Source organism: Topomyia yanbarensis, chromosome 3 (assembly GCF_030247195.1).
Source record: "Topomyia yanbarensis strain Yona2022 chromosome 3, ASM3024719v1, whole genome shotgun sequence".
Lineage (NCBI taxonomy): Eukaryota > Metazoa > Arthropoda > Insecta > Diptera > Culicidae > Topomyia > Topomyia yanbarensis.
Genome location: NC_080672.1, coordinates 272,045,930 through 272,070,481, shown reverse-complemented (window position 1 = coordinate 272,070,481; position 24,552 = coordinate 272,045,930). Strand labels below are relative to the sequence as shown.

The 24,552-nt window shown below is 37.3% G+C and overlaps 1 protein-coding gene across 4 annotated transcripts in view; it reads right to left on the bottom strand.

Annotated features, from left to right (window-relative positions):
* LOC131688938 (protein transport protein Sec24A) overlaps positions 1-23,601 on the bottom strand; it is a 39,221-nt gene extending 15,620 nt beyond the window's left edge. For 3 of the 4 annotated variants that reach the window (XM_058973573.1, XM_058973576.1, XM_058973574.1), the window contains exon 1: positions 23,350-23,601. The gene's annotated coding sequence lies outside the window, so the exon portion shown is untranslated. The remainder of the gene's footprint in view (positions 1-23,349) is intronic. The other variant, XM_058973575.1, reaches the window with a different exon arrangement.
* Positions 23,602-24,552: the final 951 nt, after the last annotated feature.

Below are 24,552 nucleotides of genomic sequence, written 5' to 3'. Positions count from 1 at the left end.
ACATAGGTGGCTAGGACTGAAGGTTAAGGTTTCCGGACGCAACCGATTCATTATCGCGTGAAAGTGGACGTTTATATATTCCCGCTTGAGACCGCACACAGAGCAGTAAATTAATTCAAAACCTGATCCGAATTCAAAAATCTCAAATTAAGTTATCATAGTTATGTGCTGTTTTGTTATGTAGCGTGATGATTTCCGCATCATTTGACAGATTACTGGCTTTTTAATTGTTGTGGTTACCCAAGTTATAAGAGGTACTAATAAACCAATTTTAGATTCCTTTCACTTTGCATTTCATCCTCAAATATTTCAAGTTCAATTCAAATGTTCGGAATGATTTGAAGCGATTTTAATTGACGTTGTAAAAGAGAAGAAATATTACCTTAACACGCAAAAACGATTACTAAATATTTTTATTCGGTTACCTTCTGGGACTTAATCAGCATTCTAGAAGATTGGCCGACCTTTTCAAGTTTTTCAAAAAATTTGTGCGAATACAGTAAGTGTCGCCGATTACCACAATAGATCTAAATACTAGTCGCAGTGGTTCGCCTCCAACAAAAAAAGTGTCGCCAATCTCGAAATTCCATTGACGAGCTTTCGATGCTCAAAGGAGCTTACGCCGACGATGGGCTTCTAGGAAAGCTGCAGCATCGCCTTTGATCAAGAAAGTCATAAAAAGTCCATCTAAAGTGCTAAAAATACGCAAATGAATGTAACATATTTCAAATCGAAAACTTTCTCCTTCGCTTGCTTTTTTGTAAGAGCAAATCTAAAGTGACGAGACGTTCCGAATTGGGCGGGACAGTCCCGGATTTCAAGGTCTTGAGTATCCCAGAAAGTGATTTGAGAAAGATTTACAAAAATGCTGATTTTTACTCCAAAATAATCATATTGCTCAAACACTCGTAAAATATTTGAGATATGCTACCTAATCTTTGAACTACGTGGGGAATGTGCAAATTAAGCCAATTTATTACGATTGTCACGGTACCCTTATCGACTTCAAATATGAACTAGGTATCGAATCCTTACGAAATGTTCGGTACAGGTTTAATTTCAGAAAAATTCAGGTGAATTTAAATTATTGATATATTTTATATAAAAATATGAATTCAACACTAGTAAAGCAAAATATCACTTCAAGATGGATTCCAACAATTTTTCTACCAGAGACCCCTAATATACTTTTTATTAAGTTATAAGTGTTTTGTTAAGCAAAAACCGATTTAATCCACCTAGCAGTGAGATGAGACATTTCTTACACATTTCACTATTGGATTAGTTTGCAGAACTCACGAGAAGTAGGCACCCAACTAGAGGTGGGATGAAAACAGTTTCTAGTCTTGCACGAATAAAATCTCGAATAAACTGAATAAATTATAGAAATCAACAAAACGACCGAAATAAAAAAGTAAAGCAAAAAATGAAACAATAGGTTTTTAAATTCATAAACTGAGTAGAAAAATTAATGGAAATCAAAATTATAATATTCACGAATCAAATTAGATTAGGTTATTACATAAAAATTAAGATTATATTTAGAATTAGTTATAAGATTAATAGAATAAATTGACTCATACTAACAAATTGAATGAAATAAAACGAATGACTGAAATGCATAAAATTAAAGATATGAATAAAATGAATCAAATGAATCAGATGAATCAAATGAATCAAATGAATCAAATGAATCAGTTGAATCAAATGAATCATATGAATCAAATTAATCAAATTAATCAAATGAATTAAATGAATCAAATGAATCAAATGAATAAAATGAATCAAATGAATCAAATGAATCAAATGAATCAAATGAATCAAATGAATCAAATGAATCAAATGAATCAAATGAATCAAATGAATCAAATGAATCAAATGAATCAAATGAATCAAATGAATCAAATGAATCAAATGAATCAAATGAATCAAATGAATCAAATGAATCAAATGAATCAAATGAATCAAATGAATCAAATGAATCAAATGAATCAAATGAATCAAATGAATCAAATGAATCAAATGAATCAAATGAATCAAATGAATCAAATGAATCAAATGAATCAAATGAATCAAATGAATCAAATGAATCAAATAAATCAAATGAATCAAATGAATCAAATGAATCAAATGAATCAAATGAATCAAATGAATCAAATGAATCAAATGAATCAAATGGATCAAATGGACCAAATGAATCAAATGAATCAAATGAATCAAATGAATCAAATGAATCAAATGAATCAAATGAATCAAATGTATCAAATGAATCAAATGTATCAAATGTATCAAATGTATCAAATGAATCAAATGAATCAAATGTATCGAATGAATCAAATGAATCAAATGAATTAAATGAATCAAATGATTCAAATGAATCAAATGAATCAAATGAATCAAATGAATCAATTGAATCAAATGAATCAAATGAATCATATGAATCAAATTAATCAAATGAATTAAATGAATCAAATGATTTAAATGAATCAAATTGATTTAATTCATCCAGTGAATACAATGAAATAGATCAAATGAATAAAATGGATGGATGAACAAAATGAATAAAGTGAAAAATAAATGAAATTCATAAATAAAACAAACGAATCAAATAAACAAAATGAGCTGAAGTGATAAAATGAATAAAAAGAAGAAAATGAGCAGAATTAAATGCATTGATTAAAATGAAAAATTGAACAATGGTAAAAGGTTATATATTAATATAAAGAAATAAATTGAATCAAGTAAATTATTTGGATGAAATGATTAAAACTGAAAAAGTAGTCAGATTATTAAAATGAAGAAACTGAACAAAATGAATAAACTGGAAAAAATGAATAAAATGCATACAATGAAAATAATGAATGATATGAGTAAAATGCACAAAAAGTTTAAAAATGATCAGAGTGAATCCAAAGAATGAAACGAATAAGTAAAATGAACGCAGATGAACAAAACGAATAAAAAGATGCGCAATGAAATATTTAATTAAAATGAAATGGTCATATATTTGAAGCCAAAAACATTTTTGAATAAAGAAAATGAATAAACCGGATTTTACGAATTTGAGAACCATTGCATCAGAAAGTTTTGAAATGTTTTTGAAAATCCCATCTTCTGAGAAAAGGCTAATAAATATGCAATGGACTTTCTAGGGCTTCCATCTTTTTTTGGTTTTATTATTTTTGTTTTCATGCTTCTTTACTTGACGAATTCAAAGTTTACTTTTTGGCCACATATTCCCGAAAAAAAGATTTATGTACAGAATAGAATTTACTTGTCCAGTATTTTAACGCGCAATTGAATATAGTAAAATGAGACAAGGTCACATGTGCTTTCAAGCCCTTGAACAGAGAACGACAGGGAGAATGCGATTCGTGAATGAGAAAGGTAGATATTTCAAAGTTTTTATTTGCATTGAAGTAAATAGTGTGAAATGTCTAGGCTATGTCGATAGCATAAAAGCCGTGCATTCAGTTGATTGCAATGCAGTCTCTTTCCATTCATCCTTCTAGCTTTCATATTGTTTCGTTCGAAATTCTCGTGCAGGAAATATGGATAAATAAGTCCTATACAGACCAATACTGTGAAAAAGAAATGGTTCAAACTACTCAGTATATCCAAATATGGACGACGATAAGTTAGAAGACACATTGTAGTTGCATCCCCCATCGAGAGTGGGTTTTTTGGGAGACTTCTTTTCCTGGATCTAATTTGTGGATATTTTTGGTTTTTTCATGAAAGTTCGTACCAATATAATGAATGTGCAGCTGATACAACTCATTGTTCATTCGCCTGCGCAACGTTCCGTCTTCCATCTGCACGCCACCATAGATGGTACGCAACACCTTTCGTTCGAAAATTCCAAGGGCGCGTTGGTCCTCCACGAGCATAGTCCAGGTCTCGTGGCCGTAGAGGACCACCGATCTAATCAGCGTATTGAAGACAATCAACTTCGTGCGGCGGCGATTTTTGTTCGACCGGAGCGTCCTCCGGAGTCCAAAGTAGACACGATTTCCGCCAAGATCCGTCTCTGAATTTCTCTGCTGTTATCATTGTCGTCGGTTACCAGTGAGCCCAAATACATGAATTCGTCGACCATCTCGATTTCGTCACCGTCAATCCGAACTCGGTGGGAGGTTCACATTGTCGTCTCTAGAACCTCTTCCTCCCATGTATTTTGTCTTCGAAACGTTGATGGCAAATCCAATCCTACTGGCTTCAGCTTTCAGTCTTTGAGCATATGTTTCATTCAAAATTCAATAGAGATACGAATAGTTTAAATATCGCACGTGGAATGTCTCTTTTGGAAATTTTCATGTCAAACTTTCATATTACCCAGTTAAGCCAAATATTTTTCTGATATAGCCATGAATTTCCTTAATTATAGTGTAGATACAGGCTTTGAATACAATTGAATTAAAGTTGAGTTGATGTAGCAGCAGACAAAAAATAGTTTTGTTTTCTCAAACCTTCGCAATTACAATTAATAAATATTTCAGATTGGCAGAAGATCTTATCACCCAACTTAGAAATGGATACAGAAATAGCTAGATAGATGCGATAGAAGAGAGACAGAGAGAGAAAGAGAGAGAGAGAAAGAGATAGAGACAGATGGGAGGGGGGGGGCGTGTAAGGAATGACAAATGATGGTTAATGCAGTGAAATTATTTTTATAGGTATATTATTATGATATATTGATTATTACATTCTTATCATAAATAATGTAAGTAGTAATTTTTGCGCCATAACCAGTATAACCTAAATCTTGCAAAAAAGCTAAATTTTCGCTAGATTTTTGGGCTTCAAACATACAGTTGCTTTCGGTGACGCCACAAGTATAATTATATTAGAAATCTTTTATCTCACTACTAGGTGAATTACTTGTTGATATGTGTATTGATATACCATCCAACATTTACCTCATAATTGAACGCAATGCCGCATCTAAGGAATAAATACTAGAACTCACTGTTTCTTTATCAACACATTATTTTGTCTTTGAAGTGAACTTATATATTGATTTTTGAGAAATAGTTCATTTATGATAGAGGTAATTCACAAAATGTTCTCAACATCGAATTCCTTGAATCACGTAGATGTGTTTTCATACCCCGATATTCAAAATCGGTTTAGTTTTGCCCCTAAAACACCAGTAAAGCAATACTCTGTATGAAACAATCTCATTTTTAGCTAGTGGAAATTAGTAAGCGAGGACTAAAAATATAAAATGTTTAATATCTTTGCCCCTCGCGCACGGATTTAGACAATCTATAGCTTGTTAGAAGGGTATTTTTTACAGGCTTTCTATTTATGTGCAGCTTGTGGGATAATATTGTATTGTTCGAAAGTTATTTGCAAAAAAACTGCTGTGCTTTGACAAAATCGCCCATATCTCAGAAAGTAAACAACATATCGAAAATCAAAAATAATAGTGTCAAATGGCAACGTTAGGCCTTTCATATGAAACTAATTTCATTAAGATCGGTTCAGCCATTGCTGAGATAATTACATGACATTTTGTACATACATACATACACACACACATACAGACATTGTCTCAATTTGTCGAGCTGAGTCGATTGGTATATGAGACTCGGCCCTCCGGGCCTCGGAAAAAGTTTTCAAAGTTTGAGCGAATCCTATACATTTCTTTTGTAAGAAATGTAGAAACCTTCAAAATAATTTTGATCCGATTAGGTGTATTGAATTCTCCACTGTGCCGCGTTTATAAGTTTATTAATGCTGAAACATCCACTTGATCGTCGGGGTGTTTTCATGTTTGCGACCGCGGGTTATGGTATGTGTGGATGATCGCGAAGGTCTTAAGCGTTTGTATGTTAACGTGCTGAATGCTAGAAGTGTGAGATTTCCAATACAGGCCATATTCGATTATCCGTAGTCTCGATTATCCGTAGAAAATGATTCGATTATCCGTAGTCCGAAGAAATTGTTTCAATTTTCCGCATATTATGTTTTCTAAAGCTACATTACACGTCTATTATTGTAATTGATACCAACTACAGTTTCTAAAAGAATAAATACTGAAGTTTTACTTAATTAGCATATAATTTTGAATTCGATGCGATGACTTACATATTTTCGTACACCAATCGATTACAATTGATACTAGCTACAGTTTTTGGAAAACCAGAATTTTATGTTCTCACAAAATATTCACAAAAATACGAATTGAAAATTAAAATAATTTGGGAAAATAAAGAAATTTAATTTAATCAACAAATATTTAAATTCAATTCGGTGTGCTATAAAATTTGATGCACGTAATCGGTTGGCTACAAACTACATTTTCCTGTAGATGCCTGTGATTTTCTCTGTAATTTTTAGAATGAATACAATGACTGATATTGGGAACCCCGTTGTGTATTTGGGACTGACGAAATCAGAACATATTGGTTTCAGATTGTTTGTTACTATCTAAGGTATGAAATAAAACCATAAAATACTCTTCAGAATCAGTCTATTATCGCATCAGTTTGAAAAAAAGATTGAAACATTTAGATACTTTAAGAACATCGGCATTTTGAATTCTTAACACACTTACGCAAAGGCTTTCACATTAATTTCATCGTGTAACATAGGTGAATTCAATCAGAAGACGTTGTTGTGGTTGACAAAATCGGACCAAAAAGCTGACAAACTCTGTTGTAGAAAAAATCGGAAGCGGACAAACACGGGTACGAATAAAATAGGATCTTCACTGTAGTCAGTACTGTGCACCACTCTGAAAAGAACAGCGCTAATAATTTTTTACGAAGTAGATGCACTGAACAGCCTTTAAGCGACTCGGTAGATTGCCGAACAATGGCGAACTGAAGATCCTGGATGATGTTTCCACCAAGCAAACAAGAGAAAAAAGTTTACTGTGCGACGATGTATAACAAACTGAATCCTTTAATGCGTTTGAACAAGCATATTTATAGCTAAAATATCAAAGAACCAAGAACCAGCTAGTTTCTGATTGGCTCGCTAAACAATATATCTAGAGCGCATGATGGCGACGATGATACTGCTGCTGATTGAACAACGCACGCTTCTTGGTGTCGTGCGCATAAAAAGTTGAACATTTTTTGATATTCGCAACGTCTGCAAAATTCATCCCCCTAAGAAATCCATGATTCTAAATTGTCCAATGCCGGCTCTTTGTTGGACTTACGTTGGGCGACGCCCAGCAGACCGTTCAGCAGGCTTCCATTACAGGATTTGTGTTGAATGGTTTTGAAACAAATTCTTGGGCTTCTCAGTGGAATCTAGCATGTTGCTTCTCTTAGAGGATTCCCAAAGTTTTGATGTTGTATACAAACCAGTGGTGCGTAATTTCAAATTCAGTTGTTATTTCTGTCTGAATTTACCGAAACATAAGTATATTAATGCAAATTAATCGAACACAATACTTTAAGGTTGCACAGAGAATCGACAAAAATCGAAAACGAAAAAAGCAGTTTTTTCCACACCGTTTGTTAGATCTACATAAAAATCAATCAGCTTATGTAGAATGTTGTTACAGTACTGCTGATTAATTTTTATGAAGATCTAACACATGGTGTGGAAAAAAACTGCTTTTTTCGTTTACGTTTTTTGCCCCTTCTCTGTTCAACCTTAACATAAAATAAGTTGGCTAAATAACTTACTACATGTCTTACTTTCACTTTATAGAATATAAAGTGATCGATATTCGTCCATAAGTCAAACATTAATGCATATACCATAGGTCAAACATTGGTGCATGTACGTTAGATACTGTTTTTCAACATATAACAAATATATTTCATGAAGAAAAAAACATTTTTTTTTTGATTCGATTATCCGGATGATTCGATTATACGAAGTGAAATTTTCCTGCACCCTACGGATAATCGAATCTGGCCTGTATCACCAAAGTTTCCCGTCATGTCCCCATGGAATGATTTGTTAGGGAATATGAGCAACATTTTTCTGATTGGTCCCACTGAAGGCGTGGACTTATGCTACTAGGGCTGAAGGAATTTTCGAACCTGACCGATTCATAATCCCGCGAACATATGTGTTTGGAGGTACGCGTTGGAAATCGAGTTTATGAGTTTATAAGTGCAAAAAAGTTCACTTAATTCCCGAGGTGTTTTAATTTTCGCTTAATGTTCGCGAGATCGCGGGCGTAAGTATGTATGACGGATTTGTGGAATGAGAAAAATGAGAATATGAGTGACCGCGAATTGACGATTTACGCGCATTGGTAAATTAATCGTATCTATTCTATAATATACGCCAGTTCTGCATGCATTCTCTGATCCAGCTGCCACCAGAGTTAAAAATATTCAAATTCATTGAATGAAAATTGATCATATTCAGCCGCATTCGTTTTCAATATTCAGTGACGCAGCTGAAAATGTCAAATGAACAAACCGCTTATTCATCCATGCACATTTTCATTCAACGCGACCGTGTAGCAACGAATCAAATGCATCAAAGTAAGCCCTGGCATAATGTAAGCGATGATGATTGTTGTTTCATATGCTTTACCGGCATTTGAAAACATTTTTCTAGATAATCAGCGAAATGAATATATTGTACGATATTCAACTGAATGAATAACATGAATATTTGAATGAATATTTTTTTCTATTCACCGCGAGTCGCATCAGGTTCATTTTCAGTGGTCAAAAAAAGCTTCGATTATTTTTAACTCTGGCTGTCACAAATACTCAGACAAACGTATACACAGATAGACATACGACTTATTACTACACTAACACTAATAGACATTTCTTTCATGGTTGATCATTAGCTTGGGCTGGTGCAAAGTATGAAAAAACACAGAATATAAAAAGGCCCATAAGCCCTTTCGTCTTCTCGATGCACGACTATCGACGCGTAAAGCAATAACCATCTTAAAGCAATTATCTGTCAGAGGTTCATCTAGGACATATGCATAAAACCCAAATTTTTGTGTCAATTGAAACATCCCTCGGACCATGAGAGCACCCCCTGTTTTATGTAAAAATGTCTGGGGAACACGGTGGCATTAGAATTTTAGAAATTAAAATATATGAATTGAGAGAAAAATTAACTTTTAATATTCAACTGAAAAAATCGTATAGTTGACAGCACTGCCGCCAAAAAGCAATTTTTTTCTAGATTCCTTGGACAGTTTTCTTCAAAGACCATCTTGCGGTTTGATTCTAGAGTAATTAGAACCGGAAATATGATAAAAGAAAATCAAGGATTTTGGCAATTTCTCAAAACGGAGGGTGCTCCCATGGCCCGAGGGGTGGTTCAAAACTTTGAGTTTGTATATATTGGCCCAAGATGAAAAATTCCTCTAAATGTGGTTCGAATCCGTAAAGGTCGATTACACGTGACTTGATTATTTCGCGTGGAAAGACCCATATAGATTTATATTTATACACAAATATATAAACTGTAATGAATATATTGAAGGTAATGAATAACCAAAATATTGGTTATGAAGCATATAATAAACATAAAGCTGTGTGAACAATAAAATCAATCTTCAACAATTGGGCCACGAACCGATTCCCAATGTGTTTTTGTCATACACTAATTACTCAACCTTCAATCGATGGAAGGCCAAATAATTTGTTATCAATATCTAAGAATAAGTGCAATAAGTGGGCTTGAAAACAGTGAAATACTTGTGTTTGAGCGCAAATAGTACTCAAATGGGGTGCCCAATTAATTTTCAATGCCACGGTGGTAAATTGTTCCAATCTGATTAACAGTGATAGAGATATAGCACATATTAATATACGAAATAGTTTCACCGTAATTTACGGAAATATGCATTTACGTTGCCAAAATCTGAGTTCAACGTTCAAACAATATTGTTAGGCAAAATTTTTATCGCTTTTGTTTTGGTATTAGCCTGACCTAAACCAATGTTTAGTAGATAAAAACCTGAAACCAGATACAGTAAGTAAATGTTAAGGTTGCGACACTGGATCTCGAAGATTGGAACTCCATTACAAATACTACAACGCATGACCTTCATTGCAGCATTATCATTTGAACATAAATTCATTGACTCAACAAGATAAGATTACAAAGCGCTGTTGCAAATGTACAACCCCATCCACCAATACTACAAAGTAACCCGTTCGTTACAGGAATACTTTACACTGAATGGAAAACGAGATACACTCTAACAACCAGCACGACTAATGGCGTTTTCGTTTTTTCTTGGTGCTGCACCGGTGTAGTGCAAAGAAAGAGATAGACTGATTACACCCAAGTTTGAATGAGTGTAGCACCGACTACACCGGTGTAGTGCACTGTCAAAAACGAATATGCCATAAAATTACTATCCAAATCCCGTTACTGTGCAACAGTTACGAACATCTCAACGCTTAGTATTCTCCAACTTGCAACCGCCTGAGAGCAAACTCATCGTGTTTACGAGCTTCTGTATAGAACCGTTCTATAGCTTCGTAGTCCCAGTTAATTAATTCGTATGATCGAGCAAAACGTTTTGACGCAATCACGGTAGGTGTGCTATCCGGAAATGAGGGTGATTTGTTTGGACGTTGCGGCTTCTTAACGAAAATATTCAACTTGACGAGCAATTTTCACTTCGCAACAATTCATCGACCAATTTCATTTCTACATTCCACACACGCATGCTCGATGCAAACACGCGCTGACTTGCTTCACAAGAGGGTACACGTGCTTCAATCGGTGAGAAAGTTCACAGCAGATCTTGTACACACCATGAACTTGACCATGGTGAGAAGCAATTTTCTGTACGCTTGCTCTGAGCACACAGACCGATCAATGCGTGTGCAGGTAGAGACAAAAAATAACAGCGAAGATAATTTTGTGTTTCGAACCGATGTCAGTTGACAGCTTTCATTGATAAAAACCTCTTTATTCCAGCAACCGATTTCGGCAACGACGAACAGCGTGGCAGTCTTTGTTCGTCGCTGTGATAACGTGGTTATAGAGGTATAAAACCTTTCTGTTATCAAGCGACCCAATAGCCACTTCAAAAAACTCTTACGAAATGTAAATCATCGATGATTGTGCGATCAGTAACTCTGTGAATGCATTGGTTTAGGGGTTCGAATCTTTGAACGATCATTGGTTGCTATGTAATTAGATGGTGAAGTGCTAGGGCTTGAAATGATCGAGTCCAATGTGACATCCAGAACAAAAGACGTAATCAAATAGGTTACTGAGCTTATTTCGAGATGGAAAAGTGCACAATTCTTCATGTTTATTGCTCAACAAACTATAAACCCTCTACTGCCCAATGTGTGTTTTACTTAAAAAAAGCTCTGCTGTTTGTTTTAGATTATGAGAAACCGGAAAACGTATTGCCAGTTCAAGAGAATTTCCCCTTCTTGCGCATGTTGTTTATTAACTATAACGGTTTTGAACACCTATAACATTTGGTTTAGGGAAGATTTGCTTATAATACCAAGTAAGACTAATAACTGTGACTATTACCTTTCTTTTGAGGACCAACAGTTGTAAGTATTGTATCGATTTTGTTGGCTATTTTCGGCAAATTTAAGACTAACGAAAGCAATGAAATTCAAAGACGGATAGGTATTCTAGAGTGAATCAGTTATAAACTTAGAACAGAAAATTAGGACTAGGCAGGCTCATATGGGCATGATCGAAATGAAATGTGAAGAGTCCTTTGCTTTCTGCTAAGTAGGAGTTGGGCGTTGCACCCAAGTCTACCGCATGGTCTTTGATAGAACATAACTCATCATCATGTTTTACCGCTAACGCCGGTAAAAGAAACTTCACAAATCCTCGCCTAGAACGACCATGCGATCATTCTTCTGCGTGGATGGTCGCCTTTTCGTCTTTGTGTATCATCGTGAAGTGCTTGACCGTTCGAATATTAACGTGTTCGATCGCGTGAGCGTTTGTATATCGCAGGCGGGTATGTAACATCGCGTGTATAAATTCAGTATAACCATTTGGCAATTTGCATATTCGCGTGTGTTCTTGAATGATGCATCAGAAAATACGATGTTCGGGTTTTGTCTGCTTTCGGCCAAGCAAAGCAACTCTCTCTTTTGGATTTCACCAAAATTCATTTTTTGTGTTCACTTTTGGCAAATTGATTTTGTACGCTTGTAAACAATACTGCAAATTGTCATTCAGCCAATTTATAGACAGCTCTGATACCAGTGCAAAGCAAACGATAGGAAGTTGGTTACACTTCGAGTAACGGACCCTGCAGTGTACATAAGCGTATCTTTTATATTACGTCAATTGAAGGCCGCTAAGACCTACGCTGCTAAGACCGAGGGTAGGGACTTGGTGGTGTTTTGAAGTAGAATACTTCTAACGTTTCAATATAGGAGTCCCGTTTCAAAATTTTCTGCCGATATTTTACCAGATTTATTCAACGGTAATATCTGCCGTTGTACTGAATGAAAAAGTAAGATTATTGCGTTATCTGATTGGAAATAAGTACAACAAATCTATATACAATTGCGTAGGATGTACAAGTACTAAAAATAACGGAAGTAATGGATTTCATGAAAGCAGCAATTATCTGATCCATAATTAGTCGGTACAATTCGACCAAGCAGCGAGCGTTGCTAGGACTGCCTCTTTGTCATCGAATGAACTGCGACACATATAAAAAGGGAACATAAGAAAAATTCGTTAGTTTGTGTTCTGACGTTGGCGTAGCAGCTGTTGCGTTTCATGTCAGCTCGCATTCTTCGGTGGTAGGCAAAACATCCCATGACCGCTGCCAAGCGCTGATAGCATTGCATTCTAATGATGCACTGGCGTGCCAGTTTCATGCATACACGGAAGATACAATGATGACACACCACAGAAAAAGCAGAAAGCTCTTTCTCTTTGTGGCTTGGTGCGAGAGAAACACGCTCTCTTGCTCTTTAAATTATATGTGGCGTCAGATGCGTGTTGATGGCTTGATACGAGTTACTTCGTTTCGTAAAGCTTTTTGCGAGTTTGTAGGGCTTTTGTACACTACTCAGGGAAACTTAAAATACTTGGTTCTCGGGGTAAACGGAAAAAGTTTAACGTTCATCAATGTTTAAACACGGATGAATGACAGAATTTTTATATCCACATTGAAACCAGCTTAGTTTATGTGCGGCTAGATGATGCAATGTGCATTTTATTTATTTTGTTTGCAAATATCGCGGCTCAACAAGTGAAAAGCTCCTATCCTGGTACTGCATTCGTTGTCGATTATCATACGTGACAATTGCAGGGTTATCGCGAAAATTCCTCGCTACGAAACCTGCTTGGTTAAGGTTTGAGCATATTATTATTTAGATAAAGATAGGGTAAAACGCGCCCCCTAAGGAAATAGGAGAATAGCTTAGCTATAGAACATAAATTAGGAGAATTTAATAAAAGTCATTCAACCAACATTTTCTCCTGTAATCGCAATCAAAGCGCTTTGCAAAATATTCAAAAGCATGTAAAATATGCAATGTTTCAAAATCATTACAAATTACACTTTGGAAAATGGTCAGGGCAAAACGCACTTGTACGGGGGTAAACCACCGACAAACCGACATGACAACTAGAACGATTTTGGTGAAAACTTTTAGCAAATAATTTTAACTAAATTACGTAGTAATAGTAGCTCCATCCGTATAACGAGTTACACATCCTAAAGTGTCTCTCATAAAAGAACACTAGTGTTCGAGCAGAAGTTTTTCGTATTCAAATGAGCATCTTATATTAACGTTTCAAGTCAAAAGTATAGTGGTACTGACTAACTTTGTGCTCCTGTTGACTTCATGAAAGACAAATCGAAAAAAAACAACATTTTTCAAACACATTAATTGATAACTCATTCCATTTACGTTGTTCGAGAATGAAGGAATTTACCATCAGATTGCAAAGATTTTTCTTCGAAAATACAATATATGTCTTTTACTCTGAATTTAGCATATTCCCCGATATTTTGTCAAATATCGTTCTATCTTTACAAAATATTAAATAATTGTCAACTTTGCAACAAAACCGGAACATTCAACAATTTCAAGTTTAGTCCAACTTTTTGAGCCACATTTCCTAAAGCTATGGCTGTCAATTGTCTCTTGACAAAACTATTAAATGTAGGAACTCCAAACAGTACATGACAGTTTTGTCGATTATTAGAGAGTTGAGGCGAAATTTTGTAGCTCGCACTGTCAAATACAAATGTCCGACAATACAATACGAGTTACCGTTTTTTGCGTCAACTCTCTAATAATCTCTTGTCAAATCTAAAAATAGAGTGTCATGTCAGATTGTCGGTGCGTAAACTTAACCACGACAAGGCGACATAATTCACTACAACAACGGGACAGAAAGCTAGTTGGACAAGTACGTAATTTTGTTTTCTGTCGGGATTTCACAAAAGTGCAGCTTTAATTCGTCTTAGGTTATGCATTTATTAGGTTTTCAGAACAATTTTCCTGTTTAAGATTAGTGCACTTTACGTGGTTAATACGAATGCTGCAATTTTACTAATTTCTGAAAGATTTTATTAACATAAGTTATTTCGATAATTCTAAAGGAAATAGCAAAGTAACGGTACAAGTATATCCGATTCTCTACTGTTGCCAAAATGAATTGATTCACTTTAATTAAATGCTCTTTTCAGGGTTGTCATATGAGGATAAATATATTCGAATGTTTCAGATTTCGATGTACGTATATCGATATTTCGGTATTTCCACTACAAATAATGAAATAGTTGGTTTCAATACAACCTATCAGAAGATAGTCAAAATTGTAGCATTTGTATTAACAGCCTAAAGTGTATTTTACTTCACTCCGGTTATGTCTCTGACATTACCCCTCATCTTTTTCGGTTCGCAATTCAACCCGCGTTCATAAATTTATACATGCTTCAACGTTTATTTAATCACCGGGTCGTTTCCATGTTTCCGTGATTCGGGCCCTTGGTGTGCGAGGAAGGTCGCGAAGGACCCGAACGATTGTATGTTAACGTGTTTGATAGCGTGGACGTTTGTATGTTGTGTGCACTAGTGTATATGGAACTTCGCGTGTATAAATTCGACTGCATAACCATGTTTTTATTTCCATATACGCGTAGAGTTTACGGCTTAGATGTTAGAACTGAAGGCATGGACTTAGGGTGCTAGAACCAAGGGTAGGGGCTTGCACACGTGGCCGATTCATGATCGCATGAGAACGCGCGCTTGTATAAACGCATTTGAGACCTTTTTTCAAATTGTAGGTGTCAAAACGTTCACTTAATCACAAGAGCGTTTTTATGTCTACCAGATCGCAGCCGTAGTTTTGCGTACATAAAGCGATTTTCGCCGAATTCAGTACGATTGTGCGTGTCTTATTGAAAAACTCCCACAATAATCGCACTTGAGACGGCGTTTATAAATTCGTAAGTGCTAACAAATTGATTTGATCACGTTTCTATGTATGATCGCGATTACATGATCGCGTGCATGATTAGATTTATACTATCGCGAAAGACATGAGCGTATCTATGTTAACGCCATGTACATATTCGCGTGGACTTGCGAATGCTCGAGAGAGCCATCATACTGATTTTGAGTGTAAGGTTCAAACAAAGGAGAAAGTGAGCTCGCCCCGCTTTTACTCTCCGTAGGAGCTCCCGGACGAGTATAGTTCATGATCTTGCGAGAGCGGACGTTTGTGTATTGAGACATGAGACCGTGTTTATAAATTCTCAAGCGCTATCACTTAATCGCGAAAACGTTAACATGATTGCGAGAGTAGATATGCGTCAATGACCGCCTTTGCGACCGGGTGTGTATTGTCGCGAAACGCTCGAGCGTTTGTATGTTATAGTACGCGTTCTTTTAATCTAGTGGGCATTTGCATTGTATTTCATTTGCGATTTCCCGTGTTCTTTTGAGTGTCACCGTGAAAGAAGCAACAAAAGAAGAAACAACTAATTAAGTATATAATCGTTCATTAAAGATAAGATATGCTTACGGCTCGTATACTAGATTTTTTACAATCATGCTCAGAATTTGGGCGAACTGAGTTTTTGTAAAAAACAATAACATAGAGCTGTTGTTTTGATGCTGTCAGTCTTACTATGCACAAGAACGTTTCAGCACTTCTGTTTTAGATACCTAATGAAACATCCTTAGGTACCTTTAGAGTCGAACCATACCCCGAGATATTTGAATGCTAAAACCAGAGCAATTGTTTTACCTATCATTGAAGCTATAGGTGCGCTGGTTCCCGCTTTCTTGACAATACGTCTAACTTAATTTTCTGCTTGAAGAATTCGATACCCAGCTGGAGGGCCCAAGCAGACAAATTGTCCAAGGAATCTTGCAATGATCCTTGTAACTCGACATCTTCGAGAGCTGAAGTAGAGGCCATACCGTCATCTGCAAACTGCTAGGGGTGCAGAAATTGACGACATTCGTCAATATTATTCACGTAAAAATTATAGAGTAGGGGGCTTAGGTAGAAGGCCCATGTAGCTAAATAGTAATACCAATGAATCACCTGTTGTTACGGCATTTAACTAGCAAGGGACTGGAAGGTGACGTATAGTTTTCAATATTAAGAGCCATAGTACTCAATGGGTAGCAATAAGTTGAAGGAAGAAAGTTTAGAAAAGCGTGGAAAGGGTCATATTAGCAAGCTTAGAGTTTCACGGCGACTTATCCCTTTGTCTGCTACCGCAGGAGTCTTTTGGTTTTTGCCGCAACAACAGTTAACAAATTGACTCAATAGGTCGTCAACAAAAAAATCGGCAAAAAAATCAATGATGCACGTGAAAAAATGCACGTTTTCCAGATAACATATTTAACAAAAAGTTGTTTATAATCTGTGAAAGTCCATGCTGGTGCAGCTTCTCAGAAAGAATGTTGATAGAAACTAAATCAAAAGTATTCTTAATATCCAAAAAACTGATACCATCTGCTCTTTGCTAGCATACTGCTGTTCTACGCCTAAATGGCCCATGTATATAGGGAACCCCATAGAACATGGGAAAATTAAACTTATAACGGCAGCATAGACCATTTAAATTTCTGTAGAAAGCAACGTGAGGCAATCGTTCGTCCTTTTGCCAGTGCGCAAGTTAATTTTGTATCTGACTGTCGGTCGATACAAGTTGTGTTTGGAATCGGAGTTTTCCTGATTATTTGATTGCGATGACACTCACTTGTCTCCTATTATGTGGGGCAATGCTACCCTCAACAAACATACCAAATAAATTTTGAGTCTGGCTGATTCGTCAACAAGTTAAATTTGATGTCTTCTGTCTGACTTTATTGTTACATAATAAGAAAGCGATTATTCTACAATATCTGGAACACCGCGACTTTTCCGGCCGACTGGATGCAAAGCGTCTTAGTGAAGGTACCCAAAAAGGGTGACCTGACTGTATGCGATAATTGGCGGGGCATCATGTTACTGTGTATCATTCTCAAAGTTCTCTGCAAAGTGATCCTGAACCGGATACAGGAGAAAATTGACGCAACTCTCCGACGGCAGCAGGCAGGATTCCGTATCATCCTGGAGCAAGTCAATGAATTCCAAGAGTCTCTCTACTTAGTGTTCATCGACTACGAAAAAGCTTTCGACCGTCTCAATCACGAAAATATGTGGGGAGCCCTGAGACGCAAGGGAATCCCTGAGAAAATCATCGGTCTAATTGAAGCACAGTACGAGGCATTTTCGTGCAGAATATTGCACGATGGTGTCTTGTCTGTCCCCATCCGGGTCGTGGCTGGAGTTAAGCAATGATGTATTCTATCACCGCTACTCGTAATCGACGAGATCCTGCTAGGAGCGATTGACCGTGAACCAAATCGTTGGTTGCTGTGGCAACCTATTACTATGGAGCATCTGAATGACTTCGAATTGGCTGATGACGTTGCTCTCCTAGCACATCGGCGCTATGACATGCAGAGTAAGCTTGATGATTTTACCGATCGCTCCTCAGCGGCAGGTCTCAAAATCAACGTCAACAAGACAAAATCGTTGGATATAAACACGGTCAACCCTTCCAGCTTTACGGTAGCTGGGCAAGCAGTGAAGAATGTCGAAAGCTTCCAATATCTTGGTAGCCAAATGGCGTCTGATGGAGGCACCAAGATCGACATAGGAGCATGGATCAAGGAGGCGAGGGCTGCTTTTGCGAGTTTAAGAAATATCTGGAAATAAAACCAGATTAGTCGACGCACCAAAACCCGAACATTCAACTCGGACGTGAAATCTGTACTACTATATGCCAGTGAAACCTGGTGCGTATCAGTGGAGAACACGCAACGGCCGCAGATTTTCATCAATAGATGCCTACGGTACATAATTCGTGCATGGTGGCCTCACAACTGGATCTCTAATGCTGAGCTCCATCGTCGATGTCATCAGAAGCCGATAGCGACAGAAATTCGGGAACGAAAGTGGATGTGGGTCGGGCACACTCTGCGCGTTAGACTGGAACCCAGCAGGACATCGCAGCAGAGGCAGATCCAGAGGCTCATGGCGGCGCTGCCTTAACAAGGAAATAAAAGAAGTCGCCGAAAGTTTGACCTGGCAGTAGGTCAAGGCGATGGCGGTCAATCGCCCAGGATGGCGATCTTTCACAACGGTCCTTTGCACTACCAGGGGTGCGCAGGAATAAAAGTAGAAGTAAATATGAGAGCAAATGGGAATTCCACCACCAAAAAAGTGTTTCGCTTGCGATATCGTGAGGGAATCCGGACAAACCTTCTTGGCTAAGTCGAATATTCAACGGTTTGAATATTCCACGCTCAAGTTTATACTGTCGATTTCGCATACACCGGGCCATGTTCCAAAGAGTGCTCATCGATGTTTCTCTCGTTAGTTTGTCCAGGTTTCAGGTGCCACGGTTTTGGCTTTCTTCAAGCTCTTCATTTGCGTTTTTAACGTCACGTACTGTCGATAGCTATTGGATAACCCATCGTCCCCGAAGGTCTTATGCGCGGCGTCCTTCTTCGCGTATACGTCTGAGCCGTCTGTCCTACCATACGCGTTTAGTCTGAGCTTGAATCACGGTATCGAGAATCAAGCCTGCCAAGAACCCGTACTCTTCCTCCGAAAAAGCTGTACACGATTTTGTCGGATATCGCGGATACGTAGCTCTTCCAAACAATGCAAGTAGATGAACCTTGTCAAAGCGGAGATAGTTAGGTAGAGCAGATCTGGCGAAGGTCACCTGATAAGTATTTAAAACAGTCAATACCCTGTGTCAGCAGATCCATGCAATTCAATCTCGAATCGGAAACGACCCCATCCATTTTAACCTGGTTATAGTTGGTGCATATACTCAGCATCTCTTCGTAAAAGGCATGTCGCCTGCAATATCATTTGACTGTTTCGAACTATTTACTACCACCCTTTCAAACCTTCAAGGCGAATTTTCGATATTTCTGCCACGGCCAAATATCGCTGCGTCAGAACTTAAGAAATCTTCAATAGATTCAAATAAAAAATACGAAGGTTCTGGTTGAAAATCATGGATATAACTTAAACCGAAGAGTCAATATTATTTCGACGTCCATCTCTTGAGCCGTTATCAGGGAAAGCCATCGTTGCAAACAAATTAGCAAGCTTTGCACATACTTTATAGCATTACACTACATGGACTATGAAGAACATTCAACTCGAGGAGAAGAAAATAACTGCGGAATACTAAATTCAGGTATTCCATACCAACGACTGAATGCCACATTATTTTTTATTGTTAAGTCAGTCCTGGTACGGGTCAGGTGGATAGTTTGGGTAATGACTGAGCTGGTCCGTGCGGACTACATGCACATGGATGGGCGGGGGAGGGTTTGAAATGTTACTCGATCGTAGTGTAAAGTAATCTAATATGTCAATCTGTCAATTATCCGTATGGCAACGTACTTGTTACGAGTCCTAGCGCGAATGAATTTGATCCCGTAACCGTGTGGTCATTCGCACATTTGTGCGTGTTCCAGAGTGATCACGCGACCCGCGAATATGGGTACTCAATTTTCGGCGTGCGTTTCAGATATATGACCGTAATTATTCTTTATTGGTCCAACTGAAGGCAAAAATCTAGGCTGCTAAGAACGAAGGTTGGGAATGCAGTACGTGAGCAATTCAGGATTCAATTCAATGCTAGATAATCGTTTTCTTGTGTATCTCCTCAATACAGGGGCATATTCTATGAGATTTCGCATAAGATAGGCTTTCAAAAATTTACCTTTGAATATATAGTAAGCGTCGAAGACAAATGCCGGGGTATTGAGCCTGAAAAATAATGGTAGGGGTCGATTGATAGGCAGTTTTATTGAGAAGACTCCAACGCATTCTATAAGGATTTCTGATGGAATCTTATTTCCGTTTTGTTGTTTTTTCCTGGCATACCGTCGGGTCGTGGTAAGTTATAGGAATTTCTACGTCACATACGATAAAAAAGACAATTCATGAACCACATTGATAAAATTCTGAGATCTAGTCAACAGACCATCCTTTTATGCAACGTCTTTTATTTGGCACCCTCTACCCAACTCAGAAGGAAAATCGAAAACACCGCCAATTAGACCCGGGCTTCTCCACTATAGCGATGTATAAGTTGAGATCTTTGCTCTTTGTATATCAGTTCATGCCGAACGAGCCGCAGTTTCGTCCACATCTGACCATTTGCTTCAATTAGCTGATCGTTAATTAGTTAGCTAATACTACAGACATTTCTGCCAGACTGCTTTTTAGAAAGAAATTCATTTAGCAACATTATTAGCAACGTTATTATTTGCTTCTATCTTGTTGCACAGGTGACTTTTACTTTTGCTGTAAGTGGGAGAGCTGCTTGATAAAACGTGAAGGCAAAGAACGGTAACCAAAAAGTGCACACAATTTGATCGAAATCCGTACAAAAAAGTGTTATTTCGAGATAATACAGTTCACAGTAATCATTATGTAAATAGCACTTTGAACAGGCTTGAAACAATGCTGGATATACACAGTTGAAAAAGATGCAAAGGGAGTGAATCTTGTTGCATGTACATATAAATGATGAGATATCTAGAGGATAAGACTGAAGCTGTTTTGATACTAAAATATTTACCATTAAACAACCAAATTTCTTGGAGAAACAAGTCATGTTCAATGCAAATATCACGGGGTTTCTCACATGATTCATCGAAATACGCAAATGTCCATAAAAATCTTTCCATAGGTGGACATTAATATATAGTAACATCCTAGTAGCAGCATAGCTTTTAAGAAGGAAAATTGTTAATACTGCCAATAACAGGCTGGCGGGTCATTCAATGCTAATAACAATTGCCATTAACCGATTAGGACACATGGATTTATTATATTAAGGAACATTCACTTTTGAACTGTTATAGTTTTTGCTGGGTGTTTTACATCGCCACAAAATGAGATAAGACTAATTACGCCCAAGCTTGAATGGCTGTAGCATGCTGCATTTCTAACGATTGTTTGGCTATGAAAAAGCTAAACAGGTGTTAAAAAACTGTCAACGTGTTAAAAATAAAAACTGTCAAATTTTCAGCCACCAACGACACTGGTCACGATCAAAACAGGCGCCTGTCGTATTGGGATCGTGCACACTAAGTTATAGAAATCATATACAAGGAAGGCACCGTTATTGTTATAGAGAGCATTGTGTGCATTTTGTAGATCGAGATGTACAAGTAGTGGGAATCATTATTTCACAACGAGTAGAATCATTGTTTCACGGCAGTCATTGACTTCAAAACGTGTGGTATTCGCCCACCCGTGCGGTAAATGGAACGTTTGTTAAAGGAAACAAATGTTTATTCCCAGATATGACCCTTTGATTGAATATTTTATTTTGATTGTTTTCGTATAGCTTTCAAATGGTTTACAATATTGCCTTAATGTCAAAGGGAAAGTTACAGGAAATCGTATGGGCCTTTTGAAAAACCTATTGTGAATGACACCTCAGTAAAATTCAGAGACGTGTGTTCTGCAAGATAGTTGTACCTAATTTGGACCCGAAAAAGCTGCGGTCAAACCAGGTAGGCTACCGCACGAAGTAAGACACATACAAAGGCTCATTAGATTGGTTATCCTCTAAGACTACAAAACCTAAACTATGATGGTGGAACATCAAGGGCGCGTTGTGTTTTCGAACGAAATGTTTAGTGAACGATCTACCGTTGACGAAGTGTAATGATAGTGCATTGATCTCGAGTAACAACAAACTAAGCACGAGAAACACCCAACATTTGCATAGCAATAATTGACAATTGGAGTGAGCTAAGTCACTATGGCGTCATAGTAGCTGTCGACTGCCCCCTAAAATTGGTTCTCGAAATTAATTCGACACGCACAAGAAGGTTGCGTGCCGAACTAGAAAAATCCACTAAGCTCAACAAGTCGTAGGGAGTCTTTGTGCCCTGATAGGCTGGCAATAAACAACTATAGATTGAGTAAACCAGAGACGACATTTTAATACAGCAAAGGACATTACGGCATTTCATTGAATTGTAAGACGATTTTCCTCAGAAATGATCAGCTACACCAAAAATGCTTCTGTCGTACTCATGTTTCAGGATATGTTCATCTATTAAATTGTGAATCTGTTTTGGGTCAAATTTTCTTTTGGAAAGAGACGAAATTCCAGCGACTATTATAGCTGAGATAAGATAGAGGTGTCTTCAAAATGACAAAATGTACAGGATACATCCAACATACAAATAATTTTACCATCGTCGATTTTCTGTTTTACTGTTCTTTTCTGCATTGGGTGTTATACGTCACGTACTAGTTTTTCCTCTTTTGCTCCAAAATTCAGTACCTACCTACATACACAGCTTACCAAATGTGTTACTTTGCGAGTGCCAAATTCTTCATGTAAATGAAACCTACATCCTTATGAAGGGTGATACTTTGACGGTATTGACCTAGTTTTAGGATTCTGCCAGTAGCCAAAAAAGTTCCCTGCGACAAATCTGCAGCGCAAATTTATTTTTTTAACTTCGATGGTAAAAATTTCCTGGAAACGCACCAGTCACTGCCGATACACTTTGGACGTCAGACAAAAAACGCAATCATGACAAGGTTCTCCGTCAAGGCAAATTATTGCCCTCATCAGCACGGCGAACAACAGCGTACACGAATGAGGTGTATAGTGGCTTGAGGAAACAAGGGAGATCCACTGTTCAATGACGTTTGTTTCGAGAATTATTCTTCACACTCGGAATAGCACGAAGCCAGATTTTTTTTTCGAGATTGTCTTCAACCTCCAAAGCAGAATATATTTTTTGTAGTTTGATTGCATCCAGAAAGATTTTAACGATTACGTTCCACGTATTTTCACGGTATGTAGCACGTCTTACTAACCAAAATTTTGCACTATTTCGAAACACTTTTTCTCACCTTTCTCGGTATCAAAATGAAAAATCACAATGTTGAACACACTGAAGAACGTAGATTAAAAAAGCTTCTCCGCTTCACTTTTGCTTTAATTTATGAACAATTTGTCAACAATCAACTGCGGAACATGTTCGCTTAGGAAAATTCACAACTTGGGATACTTTTTCCGAATTTTAAGCCACTTTTTAGGACACGAAACGGGAAAAGTCCGCGACGACGACAAGACGAGCAAGCTGACGACCGAAACGCGAAAAGAAAAACTCAAACTGACAGCGAACATTACGTGGCCTCCGCAAGCATCAGCACCTTATAGTGACAGATGGACGGTGCTAGCAGTCACAGATACGGAACATCGGGTTGAAATGGTTTATTACATAGTTTTTTTTAGATTATTTTTTTATTTGTAATTTGTCATTTTATTGCGTACGAAAACCTGTTAGTTTACACTGTACATCAGGTCAAGGAAAGGTAGTCTTGATTAGAGTAAGGAGCGAATAAAATTTTCAAGTTAGCTTACACTAAAACAAACCATATGATTCTTGTAAGTGGATTCTTGAAGGCGTATTTCCAATTTTCTGGATTGATTTCCATAGCAATCCGTTCCGGTTTTCGGGAGCGATCTCCGGGCCTCCGGGTTTTACACCAATTTCTCCGGGTTTGGTAGGAAGAATCATAATTTCATTTTTTTTTTTTTTGGAATTAATTGATTCTTTACAAAACATTTAAAAAGTCTAAGTTAACTATTACTCTGGTTCAAATTTATTTTGCCCGACTAACCCTTCGTTTCAAGGTGGCGAAGATGAGTTCACCAAATATTGTTGATTTATTTCACAAAGCAATGAAAATGAAAAAACAAATCACATTTACTACAAATTAAGGAAAGTAATATTTCGTTTATGATACAATTGAAATGTAGCATCCCTCTAAGTCGCTCAGAGTGGTCTAAAAAAGTGTTTTTGCTGCATTTTTTCCAAATCACTTCACTGTTAGTGGTGCTTATCACATGCTGCACCTAGGTATGGCAGATTTGTTCTAATCCAACTGATCAGGTCAACATCAAACGAGTTCTTCCCGTGTTGTTGCTACTCCTGCAGCGACCCTTAACTGTTAGCTAGGGAGGTGAGTTTTGCTCCTTTGTCACTCTGGTGATGAATAACCACATAGTGCTTCCTATGCAATGCCGTAGCCCAGCCTCCTTTGCTCTCC